Here is a 23,113-nt window from a genome sequence, read left to right on the forward strand (position 1 = left end):
GATAGCTTCTATCTTATTGATGAAAAAGATGCTGAAGCGAGAAGCTAGGTCCTTATTGGAAACGTGTATTGGCAGGGGTGATTTCTACTTTCAGTTCATAAGATCGCTAGCAATTCTGAAGAGTTGCTTTGAGTCACGAGAACAGTCCTTGATTCGTTGTACGTTGTACTCTTTCTTTGCTGTGCAAATCAAAGACTGGAGTCACTGGTATTGCTGACGATAAAGTTGTCGGTGTATTTCAAGCTTGGAGGAGCACCATTTCCTCTCAAACTGCCTGCTTAGGAGCTGTTCTTCTGCGATTTTCGGCGTGTACCACTGAGTGTTTGGACGCACAGTCACTGATCTCTTTTGGACAGGAGCGTGCACATTTGAGTAGCCATCAGAGTTGAGTTGTAGTTGCTGACAGCGAGGTCGGCGTTGCTCACTGAGCACTTCTCCATCAGTGATGCTTTACCCAAATCTTCAATAAAGCAGTGTGGCTGTATTGACTGGATGTTACAAGACGCAACAGTCTTTCGTGAAGTTAGCGTGCTTACAATGTGAAGGTTACAGGCAATGGCTTAGTGGTCCGAGATACCATCGATGACGTTGATGCCGGACAGCACAGTGGTGTCAGTCTCTTTTCGTGTGATAAGCAGGTCCAGAGTATGACCGCGTATGTGAGTTGGTTGATGGATGTGTTGTTCAAGTCTGTATGCATTAAGGAGATCAATGAATCCTCTGGCATCTGATGAATTTGTACCAACATGAATGTTGAAATCTCCGGAGATTACCAACATGGCCTTTTTTAAGGGGTAAATCGTCTTTCCTCGTCGAGGAAACACCTGAATGGAGCTGATGTTCCGGGGGGGTCTGTAGAAACAGCCAAGTGCACAGTACTGGAGTTCTTCATGACATCCATCTCAATCATTTCGAAATACTTGATTTTCTCACAACCTGGATGAACTTTAACATTCAGATGATAACTTCGAAAAAGAAAGGCGACACCACCACCGTGTTTGCCCGTTCTTGGTATGTGCTTGAAAGTGTATCCACCGGGGTTTAGCCCTGCAATAGCAGCATCATCATCAGCAGATAACAAGGTCTTTTTTAATTTTAGGCCCAAATTTGATATAACTACTGGACTTCCTTCCCTCTTGTAATGTTTTAAATTTTAGATGCAAACTTATTTTGTCCTTTAAAATGTTTTTCTTTGTAGTGTTTGTCCGCCATTGTCATCAAGATGTCAAGAGATCACCAGTAACAAAGCTCATAATGATCTGAATATGATGTAGGTCTATAACTAAAAAGGTAAACACATCATTCTAAACAACTGTTTTTTGTTGGCCTTTGAAGTATGTGTTTGCAAATGGAGCTTCATCAAATAGGACTAGCGCCCATTTTAAACTCATACTAGCTAGTCACCTTGTAGTGCCCTGCATTTTAAGTCTCAAATATTTAATGTCCCAAGTATGATTAAACTGCTGGGCTTACTACCCCTTGTGATTTTTTAAATGTTAGGCCCAGATTTGATAAAATTGCTGGACTTTACCCCTTGTTTTTATCAACTTTTGGCCCAAATTTGATAAAACTGCTGGACTTACCCCAAGGTTGTAGCTAGGGCAAATTGGATGCCAGCTAATTTGGTCGAGAGCATTGGGGCAGCGTAGCACCTCACAACCCGTTGGGATCAAGGGGCAGTGTCTTTGGAAGCTGAAGGGTTTTAGGTTTTGTTTAAAGGCAGTGGACACTATTGGTAATTACTCAAAATAATTATTTGCATAAAACCTTTCTTGGTGACGCGTAATGGGGAGAGGTTGATGGTATAAAACATTGTGGGAAACGGCTCCCTCTGAAGTGCCATAGTTTTTCGAGAAAGGAGTAATTTCCTCAGATTTAGAACTTGAGGTCTCGAAATCAACCATCTAAATGCACACAACTTCGTGTGACAAGGGTGTTTTTTCTGTAATTATTATCTCGCAAGTTCAAATGACCGATTGAGCTCAAATTTTCAGGTCTCGAAATCAAGCATCTGAATAAAAAAGGGGTGTTTTTTTCTTTCATATACGCAACTCCGACGACCAATCAAGCTCAAACTTTCACAGGTTTGTTATTTTATGTATATACACCAAGTGAGAAGACTGGTCGTTGACAATTACCAATAGTGTCCACTGTCTTTAAGCTTTAATGGGTTCCCCAGGCTCTCTTTTGCCCATTTGTGCCTTTGACTTAGTCATTGTCAGAGGAAAAAACATGTCAAGGGAGCTGAAGAAAATAAATACTTATTAAGTTTTAAAGTTATATATTGGGGTAAAATAAATAAAGTATTCTGTTTCCGATTTAAATCCCATCTCAAAATAGGGTAGATACATGTAGACTAGGCAGAATTTTTGAGTTTTGAATTTATCAATTGAAAAGCTTGCATACATTCATCAGCAGGCAATGCAAAGTGGAGAGACAAGTTCAGAAACATGGGATGACGGGACACATGTCTGATCACTGCAGCAAAATCTAGACTATTCCATTTAAAAAAGGAACACATTTTTGTAATACAGAAATGCCATGACAATTTACGAACGAAGTGCATTCAATAAACTCAAAAATTTATTGTCATTTCATTTTTATGTTTTCAAGTAAAAAATAGACAGGAAAAATCATCAACCCTGAAAATTCTAAATAAAAATGAGACCAGTATTTGATAACACTAATGGAGTTACCCCATGTGATTTTTTCAATTTTAGGCCCAAATTTGATAAAATGCTGGATTCTACCCCTTTTATTTTTTCCAGTTTTAGATGTAAACTTATTTTGTCCTTTAAAATGTTTTTCTTTGTAGTGTTTGTCAGACAGTGGACACTGTTGGTAAATGTCAAAGATTAGTCTTCTCACTTGGTGTATCTCAACATGTGCATAAAATAACAAACCTGTGAAAATTTGAGCTCAATCGGTTGTCGAAGTTGCGAGATAAAACAAAACACCCTGGTCATACAAAGTTGTGTGCTTTCAGATGCAGATTTCGAGACCTCAAATTCTAAACTTGAGGTCTCGTAATCAAATTCGTGGAAAATTACCTCTTTCTCAAAAACTACATCACTTCAGAGGGAGCTGTTTCTCACAAAGTTTTATACTATCAACCTCTCCCTGCTACTTGTAGTCAAGAAAGCTTTTATGATAATAATTATTTTGAGTAGTTACCAATAGTTTCCACTGCCTTTAACGACTGTTTTTTGCTGGCCTTTGAAGTATGTGTTTGCAAATGGAGCTTCACATCGAATGGAACTAGCGTCCAGTTTAAACTCATCTAGCTAATCACCCTGTAATGCTATGCATTTTAAGCCTCAAATAAATAATGGCCAAAGTATTATTAAACTGCTGGGCTTACCCCTTGTGGTTTTTTTAAATTTAGGCCCAAATTTGATAAAATTAAACTGCTGGAAATACCCCTTGGGATTTTTTTTATTTTAGGCCTAAATTTGATTAAACTACTGGGCTTACCTACACCTTGTGATTACTTGAATTTAAGGCCCAATTTTGATAACTGCTGGGGAATTTTGCCAATTTTAGGCCCTAATTCGATAAAACTGCTGGACTTACCCCTTGTGTTTTTTTTATTTTATTTTAGGCCCAATTTTGATAACTGCTTACCCCTTGTGATTTTTTTGGTAGGTCAATATTTGATAAAACTGCTGGAGTTACCCCCATGTGATTTTTTCAATTTTAGGCCGAAATTTGTTAAAATGCTGGACTTACCCCTTATATTTTTTTTTTTACAGTTTTAGATGCAAACTTATGTTGTCCTTTAAAATGTTTTTCTTTGTAGTGTTTGTCAGCAATCATCATGAAGATGTGAAGAGATCACCAGTAACAAACCTCATAATGATCTGAGTATGATGTAGGCCTTTCACTAAAAAGGTAAACACAAAATTCTTAACAACTGTTTGAAGGATCTGGTGCAAATCAAACGAAACTAGCGCCCAGATGAAACTCATTTAGCTCAAGGCCAATCACCATGCAACGCCATGCATTTTAAACTTAAAAATGACTACAATTGTTTTTAAATTTACTTATAAAGGTTCTATCAACTATGACCAGAGACAATTGATACACCTAACTAAGTCAAAACTGAGGTAGTTTGAAGGTCACACTGAGTGTTGTACCAGCACAAAACATGTCATAAAAGCGAGGTCTGATTTATAAACAATACACCATCCAAAAATTGGGCTGATTTATAACAGTGGCTGCATTTCTGGGGGTGGTGGGTTGTCTGTATCATCCCCCCATTAAAACCATTTTAGGTCAGTATTCCACCCAAATTATCTTGCACATTTGAGGGATTGCCTTTGCAAATATAATTGACCAATAAAACCTTGACTTGACAAAAGGAAAGACAGCAAAACATTCTTACACTTGGATTTGTTGTTGTCTTGTGAGTAATATGAGTAAGGCACCGACCATGAATCGCAGAACCGCGGCCCGTTAGCCACAGCAGATAAATAATCTGCCAGGGTATAGTGTAGAAATCCCAGAATGCTTTAATTTCCATCTAGCCAAATACCCAAATACATAAACTATGGTGCAACCTATCTTGTATGCCACGTTTGTATAACAAACGGACAACATAAGTTCTGGAACTGGGGTAAAGCATAAGTGTTGCATTATTTCTGCTACTTTCTGTCCCTCTTTTAATGGGTGAAAAGTGTATCACCACAGGGGCATGCCCGTGCAAGATACACAAAGAAATATCTAGGTGGTTATTCACGACACCATAAACTTCTCTCCATCCAGGGGTAAATGGGTACCTGTGAGGGCAGAGTTGGTTCTTGTAATTGATTAACTTACATATATGGGGGCACAGACTGTATCCTCCCCAGGGAGCTGAGATGGTTAAAGAATTATTTAAGGCCCTGTGATCAGGGGTAATAAGGTTGAAGCGCCATGAGCGTCACTGCGTTACAGACCTGAGCGCTTTAAGACGCCACCATTATTGTTATTATTATATAAAGAGGTGGTCTAAATTACCCATGCAAGAGTTTTGATGACAAAATATTGGCTTACAACTACATAATTCTATCTGTTAACTTGACCTTTCAGGGCCAGTAGTTCCTGAAACCAAGTACGGATGTGTGGAGTCTCCCCTACCAACACATTGAAGGCTGCAGGGTATAAAGGAGATCAACTGCCTTGGGAAAACATCAGTATCATCAAGACATCCTAGCAGCTCATCTGTGGATCATGAATGAACAAAAGTAAGATATTCTTTTTAGATGAGTAAAGCCCGGTTTATGCTTCCTGCGAATTCGAATGTTGACATAAATTCTCAACAAATAATTCGCAGCAGTTCAAATCTAATTAACTCACTTGTGAATATTGTTGCAAAAAGAGGGTTCTGACGTCAAATTCGCATCGCATTCGCAAGAAGTATGAACCGGGCTTTACATGTATTGATATGTGATGCTTTACATGTAGTGAGTTGTTTTGATAGCTCACTATACAGTTGGCATCTTGTACATAAGTACACCATTGCAAGCAAGCAAGCATATATGCGTTATTTTTTGCGCTAACTTTGTGGTGCGTGCAGATCGAAATAAATGGTGGTGCGTGCGGATCGAAATAAATGGTGGTGCGTGCGGATCGAAATAAATGGTGGTGCCTGCGGACCAAAGATTAAAGGGACCTGGACACGTGCACGTGGCATGTGGGGTCCTACTTCCGGCTCGGGCCACTGGGTGGTTGATCTTAAAGGTGCATTCGGGCTCCTCATCTGCTAGGATGGTGCCGGTGTTATCACAAATGGTTGACCAACGGAAGTAGTCCCTAAGTTCTTTCCAACTAGGGACCGCGCTAGTACAGTAGGGGACTGTCCCTCCTTCTGGGACGGCGGACCGGACCCATCCGACAGGATGGTGCAAAGGCCCTGTATCTGGAAACCGTGTGGGGCTGGTATCCTGGGACCTTCACGTGGTAGCCCTGTTCTAGACGAACCTTACCAGGATGAATAGGCCAAATTTGAAACTGAAAAATACTGCTTGTATGGGTGTACTTAACTACAAGATTGCCCTACAATCGTATGTTGTTCAATCAGATTATTAACACAAGACTAATGCAAGAATAAATGCTTTTGTTTTACATGTGAACCAACTGCGAGGTGGCATAACAACTGCATCTCCTCAGGACCGATTGTCATCCATGAAACAGCACCAAAGTCAACAGTGTCAGATCATAAGCGAGGCCTGATTGAACGAACCCAGGGAGATTCAAGCTCAACAGAATGGAAGGCTTACACCTTTTGCAGCCTCAGGACTATGAACATATTGCATATTTATCAAATATTTCTCAAAAAATCAACAAGGCTATATAAAATAACGTATTTATCAAACTTTGCTCGCATTTTGCCCAAAAATTCCACAAGACCCTATAGCCTTGCGTTTTTATTCATTTTGCTCAAATTTTTCCCAAAAATTCTATAGCCTTGCTTGTTTATCAAATTTTTATATAGCCCTGCGTTTTCATCCAATTTTGAACAAATTTTGCCCAAAAATAGCACAAGACTTAACCTAGCGTTTTTATCCAACTTTGCTCAAATTTCGCCCAAAAATCCAACTTTGCCCCAAAATTCCACAAGCCTTGCGTTTTTATCAAATTTTGCTCAAAAATACCACAAGACTTAACCTTGCGTTTTTATCCAACTTTGCTCAAATTTTTCCAAAAATTCCACAAGACTATAGAATTGCGTATTTATCAAATTTTGCTCAAAAATTCCACAAGATAAAGCCTTGCGTTTTTAACTAACTTTGCACAAATTTTGCCCAAAATTCCTCAAGACTATAGCCTTTCGTTTTTATCCAATTTACGTTCAAAAATTCCACAAGACTATAGCCTTGCATTTTTATCCAATTTCGCTAAAAATTCCACAAGACTATAATAGCCTTACGTTTTTATCCAACTTGGCTCAAATTTTGCTCAAAAGACTATAAGCCTTGCGTTTTTATCAAATTTTTGTTCAAAAATTCCACAAGACTATAGCCTTGCGTTTTTATCAAATTTTTGTTCAAAAATTCCACAAGACTTGCGTTTTATCAAATTTTCATTCAAAAATTCCACAAGACTATAGCCTTGCGTTTTTGTCATATAGCCTTGCGTTTTTATCAAATTTTTGTTCAAAAATTCCACAAGACTATTCCTTGCGTTTTTATCAAATTTTCATTCAAAAATTCCACAAGACTATAGCCTTGCGTTTTTATCAAATTTTTGTTCAAAAATTCCACAAGACTTGCAATTTTATCAAATTTCGCTCAAAATTCCACAGGACTATTGCCTTGCGTTTTTATCCAACTTTGTTCAATTTTTGCCCAAAATTCCACAAAACTATAGCCTTGCGTTTTTATCCAAGTTCGCTCAAAATTCCACAAGACTATAGCCTTGCGTTTTTATCAAATTTTGCTCGCATTTTGCCCAAAAATTACACAAGACCCTCAAACTTGGCTCAAATTTTGCTCAAAAGACTATAAGCCTTGCGTTTTTATCAAATTTTCATTCAAAAATTCCACAAGACTATAGCCTTGCGTTTTTATCAAATTTTTGTTCAAAAATTCCACAAGACTTGCGTTTTATCAAATTTTCATTCAAAAATTCCACAAGACTATAGCCTTGCGTTTTTATCATATAGCCTTGCGTTTTTATCAAATTTTTGTTCAAAAATTCCACAAGACTATAGCCTTGCGTTTTTATCAAATTTTCATTCAAAAATTCCACAAGACTATAGCCTTGCGTTTTTATCAAATTTTTTTTCAAAAATTCCACAAGACTTGCAATTTTATCAAATTTCGCTCAAAATTCCACAGGACTATTGCCTTGCGTTTTTATCCAACTTTGCTCAATTTTTGCCCAAAATTCCACAAGACTATAGCCTTTCGTTTTTATCCAATTTACGTTCAAAAATTCCACAAGACTATAGCCTTGCGTTTTTATCCAAGTTCGCTCAAAATTCCACAAGACTATAGTCTTGCGTTTTTATCAAATTTTGCTCGCATTTTGCCCAAAAATTACTCAAGACCCTATAGCCTTGCGTTTTTATTCATTTTGCTCAAATTTTTCCCAAAAATTCTATAGCCTTGCATTTTTATCTAACTTGGCTAAAATTTTGCTCAAAAATTCCACAAGACTATAGCCTTGCGTTTTATCAAATTTTCATTCAAAAACTCCACAAGACTATATAGCCTTGCGTTTTTATCCAACTTGGCTCAAATTTTGCTCAAAAATCCACAAGACTATAGCCTTGCAATTTTATCCAATTTCGCTCGAAATTCCACAGGACTATTGCCTTGCGTTTTTGTCCAACTTTGCTCAAATTTTGCCCAAAATTCCACAAGACTATAGCCTTGCGTTTGTATCAAATTTTCATTCAAAAATTCCACAAGATATAGCCTTGCGTTTTTATCCAACTTTGCACAAATTTTGCCCAAAATTCCACAAGACTATAGCCTTGCGTTTTTATCCAATTTCGCTCAAAATTCCACTAGACTATATATAGCCTTACGTTTTTATCCAACTTGGCTCAAGGTTTGCTCAAAAATTCCACAAGACTATAGCCTTGCGTTTTTATCAAATTTTCATTCAAAAATTCCACAAGACTATAGCCTTGCGTTTTTATCAAATTTTCGCTCAAAAATTCCACAAGACTATATATATAGCCTTGCGTTTTTATCCAACTTTGCACAAATTTTGCCCAAAATTCCACAAGACTATAGCCTTGCGTTTTTATCCAATTTTGCTAAAAAAAATTCCACAAGACTATATATATAGCCTTGCGTTTTTATCCAATTTCGCTCAAAAATTCCACAAGACTATATATATAGCCTTGCGTTTTTATCCAACTTGGCTCAAATTTATCAAATTTTCATTAAAAAATTCCACAAGATATAGCCTTGCGTTTTTATCCAACTTGGCTCAAATTTTGCTCAAAAATTCCACAAGACTATATAGCCTTGCGTTTTTATCCAATTTCGCTAAAAAGAATTCCACAAGACTATATAGCCTTGCGTTTTTATCCAATTTCGCTCAAAAATTCCACAAGACTATATATATAGCCTTGCGTTTTTATCCAACTTGGCTCAAATTTTGCTCCAAAATTCCACAAGACTATAGCCTTGCGTTTTTATCAAATTTTCATTCAAAAATTCCACAAGATATAGCCAACTTTGCACAAATGTGCCCAAAATTCCACAAGACCATAGCCTTGCGTTTTTATCCAATTTTGCTTAAAAAATTCCACAAGACTTGCGTTTTTATCCAACTTTGCTCAAATTTTGCCCAAAATTTCCACCACGTACTGTAAATGTTGGCTTGTGTCTTTATCAAATTGTGAGTGATATTCTATATGTTCAAAAATAAAGGCTGATGCCATTTACCGGCAAGTCAACTTTTAGTTGATTCGTCTGAACTCGAAACTGTTGTCTCATTATTTGTCTCATTATCTACTTGGCCGCCATGTTTTCCCACAATGCAATAAATTGGCTGTGTATTAATTTAATAGGAATTTCCTTGCACAAAATGACTTGCTAAAAGCGATTGTGATATACACACCCAATTGTACTGTTGGTAAAAATGACAGCCTGAGGGTCCATTGGGATAAGGTGGGCCCTAAATATTTAAGTTGGGGGGGGGGGCGTAGGGTTAAGGCAAATAAAACACAAGTTACAAGGAGAGTCATGTCCAATTTTTTATTGAAAAATTTGGCCAAAAAAAAGCAGAGTTGTGCAAACACCTGTGCCTGTCGGTGGACCCCCTTGGCCACCTGGAACTTGTGATGATCTAAAGGCCCACGTGCAATGGTCGATATGTTTTCTGTTCAGTGAAGTTCAATTATATGTACTCCTAGTGTCTACTTCAATGTTGTAATGTCTCTCAAAATATAAACGAGCTAGATGCAATTTTGCGCTTTGTTTTTTAGTGTAGGTGTTGAGCAGAAGGTAGTTGTTGCTTGCTTAAATGAACTGGTGCCCTCAAGGGCCTAAGATTTCACCGATTGTTGTCTTGCAACCAAGCAGCACTGGTGGTGCCAAGAGTTGTCGACGCTTGTTCCAGTGGGATCCTAACTACAGATGATGACGACTTCTATCCAGATGATGATATGCTGGTTGGAGAAACAAGTTCTGCAATGGCCACTAATTTCCCCCTTGCTTTCCATAGGGCTGCAATTTGGATGTTCAGATGTAGTCGACTGACAAAATGGCTACAAGTGAACTTGTTTTTGGCCAACTTTGATTAAAAACAAAGTTGACTAGTGTAAAACACATTGTATGTACCAAAGGCTTTGAGAAAAATGCTTGACGTATTGCACAAATGTCGCAAATTTTTAAACAGTTTTAGTAAGCTAAATAGTGACGTTTTCTCACTATGTTTGCCAATAAATGATAACAAAGATGACATTGGATTTATATAACGCCTACCATCCTAAAAGAGACCGACTTTGACCATAACAACAAAACATTTCAACTAGCTAAGATGGATCAAGAACTGAGGCATTTGATTTACTTTCTAGACTACTACACAACACAGCAATGATTTCTAGCTCACTAAAATTCAACTATTTTTTTTTACCTTTTGAGTTATTTATAACCTAAGATTTGGGACATTTGTGTTCAGAGAAAGTAATAAATAAGAGAAGTAAACACTTCAAAAAGTGCACTGTAACTATTGAAAAAAAGAGAGGAATATTATAACGCAAAGAGATGCTCGTCTACAAGAGAAGAAGAAAAGAAAAAAAAGCAACTGTTTCCTGAATTGGTATTTAAAAGGAATACTTTAACTTGGTTTGCGTCAGCCTTTTTGGCCTTGCAGAAACAGAAAAACCAAAACAATTTTTGACGATTAATTCCCCCTCAAATTATTATCGAATAAAATGAGGGACTAAAGATCTTTGTAATTTAGGGCACACCTGTTTTCTAAATTGAAACTTGGTCGGAATACTTTTGCTTGGATTGCATTGAAAACTTTTTGCCTAGCAAGAGACAGAAAGAATAGAAAAAAAAAAAGAAAAAAAAAACCAATTTGTGCCAAGTTCTTTACCCTCAAATTATTATCTAATAACATGAGGGACAACAATACTTTGCAATTTAAGGCACAACTGTTTCCTAAATTGCAGTCTTATTAGGAATACTTTGACTTTGGTTACAATCGAACACTGTTGGCCTTGCAGTAGGAAAAAGTAAATTTTGCTTAGTTTTTCACTGAAATATTATTGACCTTACAGTTTGACAAAACTTGTGTACAAATTATTTCCCCTCAAATCATTACCTAACAAAATGAGGGCCTGAATTTCTCTGCATTTTAGGGCACAACTGTTTCCTAAATTGAAGATTTTGAATGATACGTTCATTTGGTTTGCACTGAAATAGCCTCGAAGAACGACAAAACTTTATTTCCCCCTCGAATTATTATCAAACAATATGAGGGACTGGTTTCACTTTTTGACAAAGATTGACTTAAAAAAATGTGCCCAATGGAACAGAAACTTATTTTGACTCGCAAGTTCAAACCCCTCTTTTAGGTAACACATAAGTTCACTAATTTTTTTCTGTAAAAAGCATCACTGGTTAAAAGAATAGCCCTATTGTTTGATGTCTTTGTGCTGTAAATTTTCCTACAAAACTTCAGACCAATTTATCACGTTGAAACCTTGAAATGAACTATGACCTTCCATGCAATTATTTAAATTTTGACTGATCAACTCTTGACCTTTGACACAAAATGGAGATTGAGTTTAACAAGTTAACATCCTTAGCTAGAACGTATTGAATGCTAAAAATTTCACTATACATGCTTGCTCAAACTTGAACTTCAAGAACATTCAGTTTAGTTTTACCTAGTCTGATTTTAAAAGCCATATCCTCAGAAAGGATTTTAAATGTCTTAGGCATTTAGTTCTTTTTGATCTGATTTTCAAATCCTAATGTAAGATTTGAGTGGGATGTCCCAAGTTAAAACATTTATTAAAAACTTTCTGTTCGAGGTTGTTCAATTCTACCTTGTGTGATTTTCTAAACTTATATACTACTATAAAATTTAGTTGCGAGTAACCCAAGCTTCACAAAATTTGAGGTTTTATCAAACAAATTATGTTTGTTTTTTTCCAAAGATTTTTTTAGTTCTATCTTTTCTGCGTTCTCTAAAGATTTAAATATTAATGTGGCAAGTGTTTAGATCTACCTATTGTTCAGTTTTAAAATTTGTATTCTAGAATAAGATTTAGTTGTGAATGTCCCAAGCTTTTTGAGAAGTATAAACTTTTATCATTAACCTTTTTGTTTAGTTGTATTGAAAAAGTAAATAAGTTCTACCCTTGTCTGATTTATAAAATAAAATACTTTCCAAAGATTTAAATGTTTACCTGGCAAGATCCACATTTAGTTCGATTTAAAAAAATTCTTACCCTAGAATAAGATTTAGTTTGGAATTTCACAAGCTTTTGGAGAAGCATAATTTTTTTATGATAAACTTTTGACGTGCTTTGAAAGGGAATTGAGATCTACCTAGTATTTTTAAAACCATTGTCACAGAAATGTTAAGGTTTAGATGTGAATGTTGCAAAGTTTTAGAGAACTTTAATGATAAACTTTCTGTTTGGCATTGCTTAGAAAACTTAATCTGTTTATCTCCCGCAGTAATTTGCCCTTGACCATGACCAGACCCTAAGAACCTTGACATAGACCTGACCTTTGACCTCTTTTAAAAACAACCAGCTACAAATTATAGGAATCCAATGTCATCTTTGGTATCAAAAGGCAATAAAAATGGTGTTCTTACGAGATATTTTGAATGTGAAGTGGCATGACCAAGCAGAACATGTTTCTCCAGCCCTCATATCATCAACTGGATAGAAGTCCTCATCATCCACCAAGTCCAGATTCCATTGGCTCAAACGAAGACATCTCTTGGCACCTTTGTTGATCATGAAAGATCCCCAGTACAAACCTGTTTACTCAAAAACAAAAGAATGACGTGACCAACAAAAGGCTAAATTATAAGGGGCCCTCATCCCGACGTCTTGAGAGATCTTGCCGACCAGAACGTTTTAGGGACCAACCACTAACTTCCAGCTCGGGCCCTAGTACAAACGCATGCTTCCAAAAATGCTCGCTCTAGCTCGTCAAATTTTGTAAGGCATTACACCAGTGAAGGAGAACACTAGTTGTGCATCTAAATGAATTTCACTGAACAGAAAACATACCTTCCATTGCACCCGGGCCCAAAGGACCAACACTTGTTCCAGGCAGCCGAGGGGGTCCACCAACAGGCACAGGTGTTTGCACAACTCTGCGAGTTTTTCAGAGGGTTTGGATGAGGCCCTAACATAGCACAATGAGCTGCTCATACACAACGAGTCCAAAATTCAAATCTTGAAAACTTCATTTTAAAACCCCAACCCTGAACCAAAAACTTGGGAAAAGCAAAATAATGAAGCGTTGTTTCCCTTAAGATCTGAAAGATATTGCCAATATCTTTCAGAACAAAAATACTATAAAAAAAAATATATATAAAAAAAAAACATTTTATTACAAAATTCATTAGAATTGCATTTCTTTTTGGTATAAATGTCCATATCTCTGCAAGGTAGAGAGCTTTCCATAGTTTTATTTGTTTTTTTGGTCAGTGAAACAAAATTAATGGCTTTGCTTGCAAGCAAAGTCATCATTTGTTTAAAGTTTCACTCTTTTAAATGGTCTCATTTTTCGGTAGGAGCAACTCGTACATTTAACTTAAATAATACAAAGACATATGATTCAGAATGTATTGTTCGTAAAAATAAATAAAAAATAGGTGTTTTTTTTCAAATCAAGATCAACAATTTCTTCCAAAAGATTGTTTAAATTGTCTTTGAACAGTCTTAATCAGAGTGACCTCTGACTGGTAAAACTGTTTCCCAAGAAGACAATCAGAGTGCCCTGATTATCTGCAAGGGAAGGTAGCGATTTTATACTCATCCAAAAAATCTGCCAAAAGATTGCTTAAATTTCTTTTAACAGTTTCAATCAGAGTGCTCTCTGACTGGTTAAACTGTTTCCCAAGAAGACATTCAGAGTGCCCTGATTATCTGCAAGTTTTTTTTTTAATTTTCAAAGATTTTGTTTTGTGAATTTGGCATGAACAATTCTGAATTATACAACTTCGAGTGTGAAAGGATGGATCTTTATAAACTTAGTGGAAAATTAAGTAACTAAGCACACAGGGGGAAGTGTGGGTTAATCTAAACACAAATCAGAGTGTCACTACACAAAGGAAGTGTGAGCCCAGAACACAAGGGAGTGTCAGTTACTTACTACACAAAAGAAGTGTGAGTCCAGAGTAACACAAGGGAGTGTCAGTTACTCGCTACACAAAGAAAGTGTGAGCTCAGAGTAACACAAGGGAGTGTCAGTTACTCATTAAACAAAGGAAGTGTGAGCCCAGAGTAACACAAGGGAGTGTCAGTTACTCATTACACGAAGGAAGTGTGAGCCCAGAGTAACACAAGGGAGTGTCAGTTACTCGCTACACAAAGAAAGCGTGAGCTCAGAGTAACACAAGGGAGTGTCAGTTACTCATTAAACAAAGGAAGTGTGAGCCCAGAGTAACACAAGGGAGTGTCAGTTACTCATTAAACAAAGGAAGTGTGAGCCCAGAGTAACACAAGGGAGTGTCAGTTACTCACTACACAAAGGAAGTGTGAGCTCAGAGTAACACAAGGGAGAGTGTCAGTTACTCACTACACAAAGGAAGTGTGAGCCCAGAGTAACACAAGGGAGTGTCAGTTACTCATTACACAAAGGAAGTGTGAGCTCAGAGTAACACAAGGGAGTGTCAGTTACTCGCTACACAAAGAAAGTGTGAGCTCAGAGTAACACAGGGGAGTGTCGTTACTCAGTACACAAATGAAGTGTGAGCTCAGAGTAACACAAGGGAGAGTGTCAGTTACTCGCTACACACAGGAAGTGTGAGCTCAGAGTAACACAAGGGAGTGTCAGTTACTCACTACACAAATGAAGAGTAAGCTCAGAGTAACACAAGGGAGAGTGCCAGTTACTCACTACACAAAGGAAGTGTGAGCTCAGAGTAACACAAGGGAGTGTTGTTACTCACTACACAAAGGAAGTGTGAGCTCAGAGTAACACAAGGGAGTGTCAGTTACTCACTACACACAGGAAGTGTGAGCTCAGAGTGACAAGGTAGTGTCAGTTACTCATTACACTAAGGAAGTGTGAGTTTAGAGTAACACAAGGGAGTGTCAGTTACTCACTCAGAAGGAAGTGTGAGCAACTCAGAGTAACACAAGGGAAAGTGTCTGTCACTTAACACACAAAGTGTGGCACAGCCTGAAACGTTGACATATCTAAAACTTGTTAAACTATTATTCAGCTAATAATTAAACAGGAAATACTAAGTCAAATTTTGTTTGACTTCTAAGAATTGAGACACTAAAGTGTTTCCTATTTCAGGCATGCAACTCTGTATTTTGATAAAAGAATTGATATTTCCAAAAATCCAGGCACAGCAAGTTTGTGCTGTGTTTTTAAATTGTTTAATGGTTAAAAAAAAGAAAAAACACATAAAAACAAGATGTTGCATCCCTGTTGCTGATGTATGAGATGGGCAAAACCCCACCTAACTAATACCCTCTTGGGGAAAAATTCCCATCCGGGTCCACTATATGGCAACCAAGTTTGTCAACTCCACACATCAGCACATCTAAATTTCATTAACTAGTTAGAGCCTTTGACAACGTTTCAGTTTGTGAGTTTGATGATTCACCACACAAGGGAAGTATGGATCATCACATAGAGTGAAGTGTGAGCGATTCACAACACAACAAAAAGTGTCAGTGATTCACCACACAACAAAAAGTGTAAGCAGTTCACCACACAACAAAAAGTGTGAGCGATTCACCACACAACAGAAAGTGTCAGTGATTCACCACACAACAAAAAGTGTAAGCAGTTCACCACACAACAAAAAGTGTGAGCGATTCACCACACAACAGAAAGTGTCAGCGATTCACCACACAACAAAAAGTGTGAGCGATTCACCACACAACAAAAAGTGTCAGTGATTCACCACACAACAAAAAGTGTAAGCAGTTCACCACACAACAAAAAGTGTGAGTGATTCACCACACAATTAATTATAATTACATTCCTATAATACACAAATAATTACAAAGTATACAAAGAGGTTGTGCATCTCTACCAGTGATGGTCGCTGACTCCTTGCAAGATCCGACACTCTCTGTCTGGATTTTGATCTGTAGAAGACAACAAAAAAGAACAAAAAAACCTTATCAGTTCTGATGATATGCCAATCACCACACAAATTTTTGCCTAAAATTTAACAAATCACAATTCGGAAGTCCAGCAGTTATATTAAATTTGGCCTAAAAAAGATCACAAAGGGGCTAGTCTGGGACTTTGGGCCTAAAGTTAAAAAAATCAGAAGGGGTAGGTCCAGCAGTTTTATCAAATCTGTGCCTAAACTTGATAAAATCACAAGGGGTACATGCAAGTCCAGCAGTTATATCAAATTTGGGCCTAAATGTACGTGTCGCTACACCAGGGTAACTTAAAGTTAGATAAAAGTTTTCCTAATAAATGGCAAGCTTTACTATCACTGCAAAAATGTATAATTATGAAGGCTTACCTGCACAAGGGTTTGATGACTGCTCGAGGCGATGATCGGTTGGACACTCTCTGTCTGGATTTCTCACTCACTCAGTCGACCCAAGTTGTCTCGTTGCCCCATGTTTGAGCATGGTCTTGCCAAGTTGTCTCGTTGCCCCATGTTTGAGCATGGTCTTGGTGGTCTTCCGGGATGGCACAGATCTGCCTTGGGTTGGCTCCCACACCATGACTTTATTGGCTGGCAGCTCTGGGTGTCATAGGCAGCAGTAATCAGCAAAGAGCAACCGAATCTCCTTAATTTTCTCACTCAGTGGAGGGATATTTCTGGATTAGTTGATGAGCTGAATAAAATGAAAGAAGGGAAAAAAGTTGGTAGAGCGTAGACACACTAACATGGAAGATTTCAGCTTTAAAAAAAAAAGATTACTTTAGAAGCGGGTAAGCTCTGGTGTTTTTGTTCAGCAGAGTGTGGGTTTGAGTGGGTCCTCTTAAGCAAGACACTTGACTATAATTGCTTCTCTCCATCCACCCAGGGGTGAACGGGTACCTGCGAGGGCAGAGACGGTTCTTTTGACTGATTTAGCTAGTGTGCTACATATTTGGCAGCAAAGGCTGTACATTCCCCAGGGAGCTGAAATGGTTTTTAAAAATAAATTAAACTGGCCCAGGGGTACTAATGTTGGAGACACTTTGAGACACTCTTCATGTGTATATCGCTATATAAAAAACGATTGTTATTATTGTTACTAAGTACTAGCATTCGTCATACTTTTGAAAAACAGTTAAACTTTAAATGCTATTTTTGCTGTGGGTTGGATCCACCTTTTTGTAAACATTGACAATGCCATAAATATGATTCATACATTTTGATTATAAATATTAACTTTATGTCGTACCTGTGCACAGGAAGTTGACCGGGTTGTCAAGGCAGCTTGCTTGACGGTCTCCAGAGCTTCAACAACGATAGCTTGGAGACATTTCCTCTACTCAGTTTGACGAACAGAGACTTGGTTCACTTGATCTGCAGATGAAAAAAAAAGGGACAAGAATGAAACTCAATGACTATTTTGTTTACTATTTATGCAGTCAAGAAAAACAGTGTCTTTTGTACCGACCAAACCTTGGACATATAACTTAAATTCACAGGCATAAAACTTGTGTGGGATTTGACCCCACGACCCAAGATTCAAAGGCAGTTCGAGTCCTATGATTTGGCAGCGGGTACCGCACAATATAATAGACGTACAAGAAGTACCCAAATCACTAAGGACACAAGCGTCTGACCGGAACCCGAACCCAGAATCTGCTGATCAGAAGTATCAGGCCTGTTACGGGGATACAACTCTCTAACAGAAGAGGGATCGTCCAGAATACTTAGTACTTATTTTCACATAGTAAGTTGCATGCCTTGAAATAACCCACGGCTCCCACAGCAATTGCAGTGGTGCCCTGTGCTTTTGCTGTAGTGCCCCCTGCAAGGTTCCAATACAATTTTACATTTGCCTCATAGAAGTGCCCATTACCAGAGGGAAATTATGCCCCTTCAAGTGCGAAGTTCAGCTTAAGGGACATGTCACTAGAGGCAATTAACGGGCAACCAGTTCCAGGCAATCTCCAAGAAGAAAAGCCACTCACATTTCCATGTTAACCTATTAAGTGGAAGCGGCGTGGCTGAGCGAATTAAGAGCACCGAATTCGAACTCTGGTGTTTCTGATCAGCGTGGTCAGTGTGGTTTAGAATCCCCAGCCGTGACACTTGTGACCTTTAGCAAGACACTTAACCATTGCTTCGACCTTCGGATGGGACATAAAGCTGTTGGTCCCATGTGTTTTGTAGCGCATGTAAAAGAACCCAGTCACTTATCGAAATTGAGAAGGGGGTTTGCCCCAGTGTTCCTGGCTGTGGCTGCTGTATGGGCCCTACTAGCACCTTGTAAACCCATAATGTGCTACATAATTGGGTCTCAGAATTCATCACTTCAATAAAAACCTATCTTTCTGAAAGTTTGTATATACTCAGCGCCTTGAGTACCTTGTTTGGTAGTTAGTGCGCTATATAAGACAACGATATTACTATTCAAACAATTACTTGTGTGCTATAAAAGCGGCCCTGTATCGTACACTGCAATATTGGTTGTCTGTTAAAGTTTCCTCATATGACAAGGCCCTCAAGCTGCCTTACTAAAAAGCATTGCCCTGATGGTTCAATTTCAATCATTTTTTCTGTACCTTTAGATGTGAGCTTGCCACTGTGCGATGCTTCAACATTGATTGATTGACACATCTCTGCTGAGTGTGATGGACAGCCAGCCATCATGATTGAAGATCTGACGCTCTGCCTACGTTAATTGATCTGTAAGTTGATGACAAAACATGTTAGAATGAGTACAAGTTTCAACATTTAGTGAGTAGGATGTAGTGGCCGAGCGGATAAGAGCACCGAATTCAAGCTCTGATGCTTCTGTTCAGCAGAGTGTGGGTTCAAATCCCGTTCAAGACACTTGTGTCCCTGAGCAAGACACTTTAGTATTATGTCACAAGTGACATAATTGCTTCTCTCCACCCAGGGGTATATGGGTGCCTGCCAGGGCAGAGATGGTTCTTGTGATTGATTAGCTTATAGTACTATACATTTTTGGCAGCACAGGCTGTATACTCCCCAGGAAGCTGAGATGGTTTGAGAAATATATTAACTGGCTCAGGGTCAGTGATGTTGGAAGCACTTTGAGACACCCTTCAGGTGTAGGTCTATATCGCTATAAAAACCTATTATTATTATTGTTATTAAGTAAAACTAGCATTCTTTCAAACTTTTGAAAAACAGTTCCATATTTAATGCCATATAGGCTGTGGGTTGGATCCACCTTTTTGCGTGCATTGACAATGTCATTAATATGATTCATACATTTTGATTATAAATATCAACTTGGTGTCGTACCTGTACACAGGAAGTTGACAGAAGTGTCAAGGCAGCTTGCTTGATGGTCTTACTCAACAACGCCAGCTTGGAGACATTTCCTCTGCTCAGTTTGACGAACATAAACTTGACTCACTTGATCTGAAGATGAAAAAAGGGACTCCAAATGAAACTGGATGCCTATTTGCCCTGGGTTCTTTTACATGCATTACACAAAACTTGGGAACAACGGCTTTACGTCCCATCCGAAGAATGAAGCAATGGTTAAGTGTCTTGCTTTAAAGGACACAAGTGTCGCGACTGGAACTCGAACCCACACTCTTCTGATCAGAAACACACGAGTGTGACACTGGTGCTCTTAACCGCTCGGCCACGACACTTCCACAAAAAGAGGGATTGTTCAGAATAATTTGTACTTATTTTCACATAGTAAGTGGCAGGCCTTGAAATAACCCACTGCATCCACAGCCATTGCAGTGGTGCCCTGTGCTTTGCTGCGGTGCCCTGTTGATTGGCCTTAGGGAGATTCCCTAAATTTTAAACAACAACTGATTAGAATAAATTTGACATCCTAGCTGGATAGGTCTCTTGGGGTCGGGTCATGCAAACCCAAGTTATGACATGCCAGGATAAAGTTTTAAAAAATTGTGTGATTTTTTGTAACTGTAATTGTGTAGCATACAAAGATACAAATGCATGTGAATTTATTTTAACAATTTTTTTTTTTAATAAAATTGGTTTTATTGATTTTTTAAATTAACTTTTGTAATAATATATTGTTTGTTATATTAATATAAATATTGAATAAATTGTACAAAACCAAGTCAAATATTGTTTTTTCAAGCATAACGTGTTGGCATAACGTGTTGGCCAATCACTACTATCAGCAGCAAGCATCGGCATAGCACGACCCAAGCCCATAAAAGTTTGGAAAATACATCGCTGTCTTGAAAAGAAATTTCCCTATCCTGTCACAAGCTAATTTTTCACTCTTTTTTTGTCAATTATAAACTGAATAAAGAATATATCAACAGACAAAAAACTGGGGGTGAATCGCACAATATCTGTTAAGAGAGGACCATTTGAGGTTGTTAAGATCCCCCCCCCCCCTCAAACCACCTGGGGAAAAAGCCACCTGCCGAAAGTAAATAAACGACTCATCCACGGCCCACTCGCACAACATGCCAGAGCACCACGCCACTTCCGGCCGGACCTCGTGGGCTTTAAAAATCGGCGCCCCTGGTCGAAAACCCAACAGTAAAAGTACAGATTTTTCATCAAAAAATACAAATTTTTAAATAAAATACTCCACCAAGATAATGAGAAACTCACCGTGCTAATTTCAAAATACTTTTTGACCGGAACTGTTTAGATAAAACGGAGAAATTTACCGAAAAGTGGAGTAAAAATTGATTTCTTGTCGGATGTCTTGAATTTTTTTCTCGAAAAAAGGCACCACCAGCGCCGGCTGGTGCCCAAACCGCAATTCTTGCATTGTTTGTCGCGTTGTAAGCTACACAGGTACCCTGTCTAAAGCGTGACGTCATGAATAACCGGGCGCCCTCTCTTGATCTCGTAGACAGCGGAGAATCTTAACTATTTAAAGACGGCGGCCCCCTTGACAGTTAACGTGTTGTTGTTTTATTGCAATTTTCAAATCATCACATCTGGACAAAGTTATCATTTGGTAAGCCTTGTCATGTGTTATATTAATTCCACAAATGTAAGGAATAAAATGAAGTACGTTGGAGTAGTATAGGATGTGTAAAAGTGGGAAAAAAGACGTCTTGGAAGTGACACCCACCTTGCGCTTTGTTTACGTTTTACTTAGTAACATGCAACCATTTTTGCAGGCTATCTAGTCGTAATTATTTTTGGTTTAATCGACACCCTCCTAAAAACCTATACGTGTCACACTGTGACTCACAGTTGTTGATGATGATGCCTATTCCTTAAAAAAAAAATTCATGAATATTCCTACTGATTTAGTTCAGTTCAGTGAGTGAATTTCAAGGTTTACACACCTATATTCCGACACCCCTATGTTCAGACACCCCTATGTTCCGACAACTCAACCTATAATATTCCGACACCTCTATGTTCCGACACCCCTATATTCCGACACCCCTATGTTCCGACAACTCAACCTATATTCCGACACCCCTATGTTCCGACACCCCTATATTCCGACACCCCTATAATAACAAAAACACAACTTGTATTACGCCAGGTTTCCCAGTAAATTTCGACCGGGATTAGGTTTGAACAATCATAAGATGAATTTGTACTGTTTTAAAAAGTGATGGAATCACGCATGCATTTCATTTTTTGTTGTGGTTATACACACGAGTATGGCTCCCCCAGGTAGCTGGTAAAAAAATACTCGGTACTTTGCTATTGTTAGATGCGTGTCCGTGTTGATAACATTTCATGAGCCTTCAATTAATAAAAATTCAAACCCTCTCCTGCGTTTATTGCGCCGATGTGTAATTTCTTTCTTTTGCCCCCCCCCCCACAAAAAAAATATATATATATATAATAATAATAATTTATTAACAATTAATAACAATAAACAATTAAGTCCTACCACCCCTCCATTACTCAGTCCTCTGCTAAAGAAACCAAAGTTGCTAATTTTTAATAGCAGAATAACACTTGTTATACAAATTACACTCCTTTGTGGGACTACATAAAGATAGGTTACCGGTACGTTCATGGACTAAATTGCGGTCATGTGTAGTTTCTTCAAGTCACACAGTTTTTCTTTAAAAAAAAAATGGCTAACACAAAATATTGGTACAGGTTGTCGGAACATAGGGGTGTCGGAACATAGGGGTGTTTGGGTCGTTGGAATATAAGGGTGTCGGAACATTAGGGGTGTCGGAATATAGGTTGAGTTGTCGGAACATAGGGGTGTCGGAACATAGGGGTGTCGGAATATAGGGGTGTCGGAACATAGGGACGTCGGAAGATAGAGCAGTCACCAATTTCAATTAGCGCCATGGAATATAGACCTTATGCACATGACGTCATTTCAGTACGGCGCCCTCGCCTTGAGGTCAAAAGGAGGTTGTTCTCTATGTGCATTTTGATTGTTTCGTCACCATTTGACCTCAAAGATGGCGGCTGGATGACGTCAATGCATAAGGTCTATTAGTGTTTATTTCATATACCATTTTTTTTAGGGGATTAGACCCAGTAACTGGGGCGCTGTACTCTTTTTTCGAATTTTGAAATTGTTTGTCGTCAAAATTCGAAAATACAGCGCCCCAGTTACTGGGTTTAATACTAATAGGGGATGAGTCTTGTTGGCAACCATGTTTTTTTTTGTTATCAGTCAACGGTAGAGGGTGTACTGTTACATCAACTTAATTGGAAGCTGACTCGAAAGGACTATACCAGTCTACACATCAGGGCTCAATTTCATAAAGACATTTAGCAGAAAATACTGCTAAGCAATTTTCTCTGCCAAGCAAAATTTATTGGGGCACTACCACTACTACTTCTAGAAACTATAAGGCTCCCCTGTGAGCAGGGGAGCCTTATAGTTTCTAGAAGTATACCACTA

At 38.2% G+C, this 23,113-nt stretch overlaps 1 long non-coding RNA gene across 2 annotated transcripts; it reads right to left on the minus strand.

Annotated features, from left to right (window-relative positions):
- Positions 1–16,071: 16,071 nt before the first annotated feature.
- Positions 16,072–20,972, minus strand: LOC117294339. 2 transcript variants are annotated; one of them, XR_004519517.1, is made up of 6 exons: positions 20,878–20,972; positions 19,567–19,686; positions 18,858–18,981; positions 17,525–17,649; positions 16,648–16,969; positions 16,072–16,255 (listed from the first exon to the last, which is right to left on the minus strand). It is a non-coding gene; the product is annotated as an uncharacterized LOC117294339 (long non-coding RNA). The 2 variants fall into 2 exon arrangements; XR_004519518.1 differs by having other exon boundaries at positions 20,937–20,965.
- Between the last annotated feature and the right edge of the window lie 2,141 nt (positions 20,973–23,113).

Source organism: Asterias rubens, chromosome 9 (assembly GCF_902459465.1).
Source record: "Asterias rubens chromosome 9, eAstRub1.3, whole genome shotgun sequence".
NCBI classification, from domain to species: domain Eukaryota; kingdom Metazoa; phylum Echinodermata; class Asteroidea; order Forcipulatida; family Asteriidae; genus Asterias; species Asterias rubens.